Source organism: Armigeres subalbatus, chromosome 1 (assembly GCF_024139115.2).
Source record: "Armigeres subalbatus isolate Guangzhou_Male chromosome 1, GZ_Asu_2, whole genome shotgun sequence".
NCBI classification, from domain to species: Eukaryota; Metazoa; Arthropoda; class Insecta; order Diptera; family Culicidae; genus Armigeres; species Armigeres subalbatus.
In genome coordinates, this window is record NC_085139.1 from 100,247,787 (window position 1) to 100,255,854 (window position 8,068).

Here is an 8,068-nt window from a genome sequence, read left to right on the forward strand (position 1 = left end):
TGCTTCTGAAAACATTACGTAGGGAATCCTGAGAGAACAACACCAAAGAAAATCGAATCAATTTTTCTGAGGACCCCGGAATTTTTCGTTCGGAATTCTTGAAGTAAGCCTGGAATATGCTTAAATGTATATTCTTTGGAATAATTGTACAAACTTCATAAAGATTTTATAAGTATTTCGAAGGTAAACTTGGACACTTGAATGGGAGAACTTGATTTTACAAACATCCGCTGACAAAATGCTCCACAGAGTTGCTAACGTCACAGACATTGCAGATAGTACAGAAAGGGCTCCTGCCGAAATTATGCAAGGGCCCCCTGTGTCCGATTCGAAGCCGGGAGATGATCTGCTGTTCTTAAAAATAGGGAACATATATGTCCACGCCAATGTGGTCCCTTTAATTTTCCGGAGGTAAACGGATGTAGTTGTCCAGTTTTTCCCAGTTTTCTCAAATGATTTCCTTCATGCAGGTTTTGATATCACCAAACGGGAAGGATGCGGTGGAATGTAGGCCCTGATGTCCGACTTTGGCAAGGAGATCCGCCTTGTTGTTGCCAGGCACTCCGCAGTGCCCCAGGATCCAAGGGAAAGTCGTGTTCGAAAGAATGTTCACTAAGATGCTTTGGATCCTGTTGTGCGTAGGCTTATCACTCTGGAATGTGGAGATGGCGCTGGCAGAGTCTAAAAGTACGAGGATGGCTTCCCTGGACGGGTAGAATACGGCGCCGTGGCTGCTTCAGCCGAAAAAATGCTAAGAGCCACGGAATTGTCATCCCAGAGGAAATTGCAAACTATTTATATACGCCGCAGGCCGTAGTGTGTCGATTCCGCCCCTTCAGCTAGGAGAGGGATCTTGTATTGTCCAGCAGTGGCTGCGGCGATCGAGCCGGCTAGCGGCAGATGGCCGCCATCGCACGGTGGCAACAAGGTAGAGTGCCAGCTTTGGCACAGGCAGAGTCGGCTGGTGTTGCGAGTAACAATTCTGAGGCGGCTCGAACGTACCCTAGCAGCACAATTCACGTTGATTTGGTTGCAATAACTCATATATGACCAAATTTGGTCATATATGAGTATCATCAACTGAATTACAACATGTGTGTTGCTCGGGTAGGAATTGAAGAACCTCCTGTTGTTGGTTCGATGAGGATGAGACAAGGTCCGAACCACGTTGTTTCTGGTCCGACAATTCACTTTGAGTTCGCGGAAGTGCGAAAGGAACGAGAGTCTCCGATCAATGGAGACTCCGAGAACTTCCACAATATTTTGTTGGAGATGGGTTAGTCACCCAACCAGAGGAATGAGGACGTGTCCTCGAACGCATTTGCTGGTTGTCAGAGTCTACCAAGTTCCGGACAAAATCAAGGAGGTGCCGGAAAATCCCCATTCTTGCCACTGTTAGAAGTCCTGATGAAGGCCTTGGAAATGTTCTAGATCCGCGTGCTTGCCGTCGTTGTGCAGAACATCGTCCAGATATGCGAAGTATGTGCCTGTGCCATATTTCGGAACGCTTGTTAGCGAAAGCCGAACCTATTTTCGACTTCTAATTGGGTCCTAAAATGAAGAATCGATATTCGATTTTCTTTCAGGGAACGATGAAGGTAATCATCCTGAACGTGTCAGTTTTTGTTTCGACTCAAAAATCGTAAGGAACATTGTTTAATATGAAATTTAAAAATAGATGAATAATGCTTCCCCGACATTTTCGATCTTGTTTGACGTACGGATTCAAACGCACTAGCAAAACACCGCAGGGCACTTGACTCATCATTTGACAGTTAATATATGGGGCTGACGTTTTGGGCTGATGGTTCACTCGTTCTGAAATGTTGCACAGCCAAAAATTTGCCTTAAAATGTCTTAAACACAAAAATATTATTTTTACTGATTTAGATTTTTACCAGAATTTTTATAACATCGGTTCAAGTATTATTGACCGATGCACTATTGTTTGCAACCATAAACGAGGTAGGGCTTTAGGACCTAATTTACAGCCGCAAACCTTTCCAAAAATTGAAATGTTGTTTTGTGGACGGGTAAAATTAGGCTTTTCCGCCATTCATCCGGAAAGATTCGATCAGACCATGCTACACACTTAATTTTTTTCGCCGAGATCTCAGCATTTTTTGTTTATTTGGCACCGCCGAATTTCAGCAAACATGTTTTTTGTCGAGATCTCAGTAAAAGTGACGTTTCGGCTACTGAGATACAGTAAAGAAAATTCCGAAAATCAGTAATAAACGAAATTTTCTGCCGAAGTTCAGTTCTGCAATTTGCTGAGCTAGAGCGGTGCCCGATTTTGCCGAGCGCGAAAAGAAAAAGTTAGTGTGTTGGTTGATCAACCCCAGAACCAGATTTTGGCGGAGTTGGAAAAGTTTTGATGATGAAATAACCAACCATATCGATACCTGATGATTTTCCATTACTCATTGAGAGAGCGAGGGCAGCTCTGAGGCGGAAAACGCAGAATTGAAATTGGCGTTTTGTGTATCCGGGGGGACTCGCAAGATGTAGAGTGTGCGCTGAATCTCAGCTGAATAATCGCTAACGGAAACTAAATGAATTACCACAGACAAACAGACATAACACATTGAACATTTACTCATCAAATACATCGTCGTTCGAACACTAACGACATCTGTTGATTTCAGTTAGTTGGGCAAATCGCGAACCAGATGGCGGTAGTGAGCAAACGTCAAACTCAAGCAAAAACGATGCGCGCGCCACGAGTGATCGATTGGCCAACTAATGATTATTTGAATTGGCCAGTAAATCAGTGAACGGTGGAAATTTGACGAGTGTTATGTCTGTTTGTCTGTGGAATTAACATTATTTTTATTATACATTATTAATTATTTCATGGAACGAAAACTTATTTCGAATTTCAGACTATTGAAACCTTGTTATTCGATGATATCAAAAATGTATGGTTTTGAGTAGAGGCCTGAATAAGAGAAACGCGGATAGGCATGTGCCGCCAATCGAACCGTCAAAAAACAGCAGCCAATCGAGCGGGAGACCTGTCAAGCAGCCAAAATGTTGGCTCAAATACTGAAAACGACTAAATTTGTTTTTATGCCATTTTTAAATAAACAAATTTGAATGCATTTTGCATTTGTTTGCAATAATATATGCAAGTCATTTATAGAAAATGCATTGTTTATTGGATTCTATTGTCATGTGGTGTAGACACATTAAATAGCGGATTGTGAGATTTTATCTACATAAACCATTTCTTCCTTTTCATGTGTTGCTCTTTGATGAAGAAGATTGAATGCAGTGTTGACAGAAAATATGACTCTGCCAACACTGCATTCAATCTTCTTCATCAAAGAGCAACACATGAAAAGGAAGAAATGGTTTATGTAGATAAAATCTCACAATCCGCTATTTAATGTGTCTACACGCTTAGTTCAGTTCACCCAAATATAGGTGAAATTTACCTATAATCGCCAAAAAGTGCACATACCTATTTATGGGTGAAATCGCATTTACCCATATATGAGTACATGCCACTTTCTGAAAAATTGGTAATGTTTACCTATTTATGGGTACTCTATTATAGGTGAACTTAACTCAAATATGGGTGATCGTTTTTGTTTTCATATTCAAAATTGCACTGCATGAAAAAAAAATATTTCGCATAATAAACAAACATATCAAGCGGATTATTGTTTTTATTATGGGTTGCAACAAAAGGTCTGCTGCCTATTCATCGTTTTACAAGTTATAGCTTTCATTAACCTATTCGTTGTCGGATGTTTGACAACGACGTTAGCAGTACTGGTGGCAGGAAAATAAATAGCGAGGTACCGGAACTGGCGACGCTTGGGATGATCAGCAGCAGCTTCGGGTCGATAATCGTTAACCGCAAGAGGAACCTATCGGCTTTTATTACCCTATTCGTTGTCGGAGGTTTTTCCAGAACGACAGCAAGAATTCTGGAAGAAGTACGGCGAAACCAAGTGCGAAACATAAGGTCCGCTGCTACATGTACTGAGATCTGAAATATATTTTAAATCAAAATTAAAACTAGAATATTATATACGACTGAATAACTTACTTTTTAAATGAAGATCTACGGTCCGGACTTTGGCATCGAATGGCGGCAAAGAAAATCAGCTCTCGGAATGGCATTCATTCTTAGTTCCATTCTCGCTAACGTTTACGTTTGCTCTCGTGATTCCTCGATGACTCCGCTGTATCTATTTACAGTTGCCTCTTGGAATGGTCATCACATCAGCCTACTACGGAACCGTCAGCTCACATCGGGATTCCAGATTTTCGTGACTCTCCTCTTTATAATTATCCAGCAGTGATTCGATCGTTTAACCGCAATAACTATTAACCGCAGCATGCTCAAAGTTCTGAAAAATAGTAAATCTTATTAAAGATCATAAAATTCCATTAAAGTAAATAGCTTACCTTTTGAACTAACAAAAGCAGCAAAATCGGAAAGCAAGTCTCGATCGGGAAGAAATTGTAGCACCGAAACTAACAGCGAAAGGAGGTATGTAAAAATAAATAAAACAACAGCAGCTTCGGAAGCAGGTGGCGGATCTGAAATTAAAATGTTGAAAATATTAGAAATTTGATTTGATTTTTATTTTTTTATTATCTTACTCTTCCTTCAAATCGACGTCAGGTTTGTTTGGTTATCAATTTGATTCTGACGGAATCGGTTAAGTTCCGTTTTTCATCCAAATATGGGTGAAATGCATTCACCTAAATTTGCGTAAACTCGACTTACTAATAATATAAGTAAATATTACCGATATTATCAGTTTATTTCACCCATAATTTAGGTGTTGTATACAATACCCATATATGGGTAAAAGAAGTACCCATAAATAGGTAAATTGATCTAAGCGTGTACATCACATGACAATAGAATCCAATAAACAATGCAATTTCTATAAATGACTTGCATATATTATTGCAAACAAATGTAAAATGCATTCAAATTTGTTTATTTAAAAATGGCATAAAAACAAATTTAGTCGTTTTCAGTATTTGAGCCAACATTTTGGCTGCTTGACAGGTCTCCCGCTCGATTGGCTGCTGTTTTTTGACGGTTCGATTGGCGGCACATACCTATCCGCGTTTCTCTTATTCAGGCCTCTAGTTTTGAGTAATTTTCTATTTCCAGTATACCTCTGAAGCCCCCCCATAAAACATCCTACCGACTTTTCCCCCGATTTCGTCGGTTTTCGTCGGTCGGATCGGCCTACTTTGCAGCCGACTAATCGGTTGTTTGTTGCACAGACGCTTATGGGAGCTTTACAGGGGCGTTTAGCGATTAAACAACACATTAAATCGGGCAACCAAAACAACAGATTTAAAGCAATTTAGTTGGCAGAATAATCGGCTAACGTAGTTTAGCACAAAAAAGCCATTAAACCGACGAAATCGACCGATGAAAATCTAGAGAATCGTATGATTAATCAACTAATTTAATTTAATAATAAAATATAGCCGACGAAATCGGTTGATTAATCAACTGATTCAATTTAATAATAAAATATAGCCGACGAAATCGGCTGATGAAAAGCAAGTTAATTGCTCGATTAGTAATTATATTCTGATGAACAGTAGACGATTCCCGATAAAATCGGTTGTTTTTGATCTACTAAAATAAGTAATAAATCGGATGATTTAAACGGAAAACAAACACAACCCGATGAAATAGGCTGATTTATTTTTATTTAATAGAGAATTTAATAGATCGATTTTAAATGATAGCGCCGGTAGTTGAGTAGTACCACCAACGAAGTAGTACGGCAGAGTCCAGGGACTGTCTCACTTCCCAGTAGTCTGGATTCTACTTGGCGCCGTTGGCATTGTGTTGAAGGGTGCGATTTGTCGGATCCAGAGGTGAGAGTCATTTTCCTGACGTCGATGGTTGTTCTTCACACGGCCGACGGAAAATAAACGCAAATAAAAAAAGTAGATTTATTAATACAAACATCAAAGACGAATACACACAATTCACAATACTATTTTTGAGAAAAAAAAACATTAAACTTATACAGTATGTTTTTGATGGAGGGGTCTCGAACCATCTTAAGAACCTTCTCCGGCCCAAAAAACCTTTGCATACAAATTTTCACGCCGATCGGTTCAGTAGTTTTGGAGTCTATAAGGTTCAGATAGACAGAAATTCATTTTTATGTATTAGAATAGAATAAAAAATTATTTATAGCCATAGCTTCAGAGCCCATAGTCTGATTCACCGTAGGAAACAATGGGATAAGATTTCCTAATCGAATGCAAACTGCAGCGAGCAAATCAGTTGAACCAAAAATTGATGAGAATTTTGAGCGCGTTTTTTGTATTTGGAATACCTACCAAATTTCTCACTAAAATAAAATAACAGTGTCGTGTCCGATGCCGGTTGTATTTTGGCCATGTCCTCTGAGTCCATTTTTCACTGCGGCTAATTTTAGGGAACACAATTTCCGTCAAAACTTCTGAGAAATAAGTGCCGATAAAATGGGCGATACTTTTTGCGCACACATATACAAACACACACAAATACTTGCCATCGTACTGCACTAAATTTTGCAACTTACGTGAAAAATATTCACGCTTTAACTATCTTTTAAGATTGTACCTGGTGCAATAACAACAACTACTTCATAAGTAAATTAAACACTAAGCAAATATAATCTATCAACCCATATCCCGATTAAATCGGCTATATAAACACTATTGTCAGTTTCGCTGGTAACAAAACGCGCCGATCACTTTTTAAGCACCTTTAAAATCGTCGCCAATATCATTATTTTCAATCTGTGCTAGTTCAAAGCCTAATTATGAAAATATGCATGAAAAATAGTACTAAATTTCGGGAAATAATGTGATTATTGAAATCAAATAATTTTGTTCACAGTTGATCTGACAGATCTTATGGCCATTTTTGCTGGCGACGATTTCGGCGACGATTTGCTTTGCGACGATTTCAAATCGTCGCGGCCGATAAGGTGGGAAATTGATAATATTTGATACATCGATTGATACGTCGATCTAAATAATGACTAAGAGCCACCCGACTAAATATATTATCCATACCAATGATTTGGTCGACACCAGATTTAGTTGGCATTCGTGAAGGTTGATTTTCACAACACCCGATTACGTCGGTGATAAAAACAGTTGGTTTCGTCGACACCTTGGTGGACACCCGATTTCGTCGATAATAAAAACAGTTGTTTTTATCGACACCCGATTTTGTTGGTGATAAAATCGGTTGGTTTCGTCGGCACCCGACTTCGTCGGTGTATCAGGAAATTTCCCATCTGTCAAATGTTTTATGGGGCCCATACCAGCCTATTGACATCCTATTGTTTAGCCCATCGCCAAATCGTAGCCAGCACGGTTAAACTCGAAAACTCATTAATGAGTAAAAAAGTACGCATTTTAAGTTGTAATATGTAAATGTCAAAAAATGGGGGAATTTTGACAACTTAGAATGAGTGAAAAAATACTCATTTCGAGTATGCAGTTTCCAGTTGAAAAAGAGTATTTAAAATACATAAATGGGTGAAAAAATACTTCGGCAGTTATTGTTTACGAATTCGACGTTCTCAATTAAATTATTGAAATAAATTCAATATTGTGGTAATAAACGAGAAACCGAGCGAGAAACTAATAATGGAAGACGTCAAATAGATGAGAGAAGTAAGCAGGTAAGTCAAAATCTTGGGCAGTTTGCTATTATTATGTATTTGTGTTTATGTATTCTTTCAGAATCAGACCAAAGAGCCAGGAACTTATGCGGAGAATCACGCGTGATTACTTATTTGTATCTGCTCCTTGATCGGTAACACAATTCACAGTTTGTGCACCGGAATCGACAGCCCAATCCGCCTACATATTTATTATTTATTTTCTTTCCATAGCAATATGGGCAAATCGTTGTAAGGATAGAAAAAATATTTATGTTACTAAATCCAATCTCACTGTATGTAATGTAATGCATGTAAATGACAATATTTGAATAAATGTACGACTTCAATTTAAATTATTCGATGGAATTAATATGTTATTGCAATCAAAAAGAATATTTCAA

The 8,068-nt window shown here is 38.6% G+C and overlaps 1 long non-coding RNA gene across 1 annotated transcript; it reads right to left on the minus strand.

The window, feature by feature from the left end:
- Window positions 1-3,656: 3,656 nt before the first annotated feature.
- LOC134202160 (uncharacterized) lies at window positions 3,657-4,839 on the minus strand. Its single transcript, XR_009977170.1, has 4 exons — window positions 4,621-4,839; window positions 4,423-4,557; window positions 4,061-4,364; window positions 3,657-4,000 (listed from the first exon to the last, which is right to left on the minus strand). It is a non-coding gene; the product is annotated as an uncharacterized LOC134202160 (long non-coding RNA).
- Between the last annotated feature and the right edge of the window lie 3,229 nt (window positions 4,840-8,068).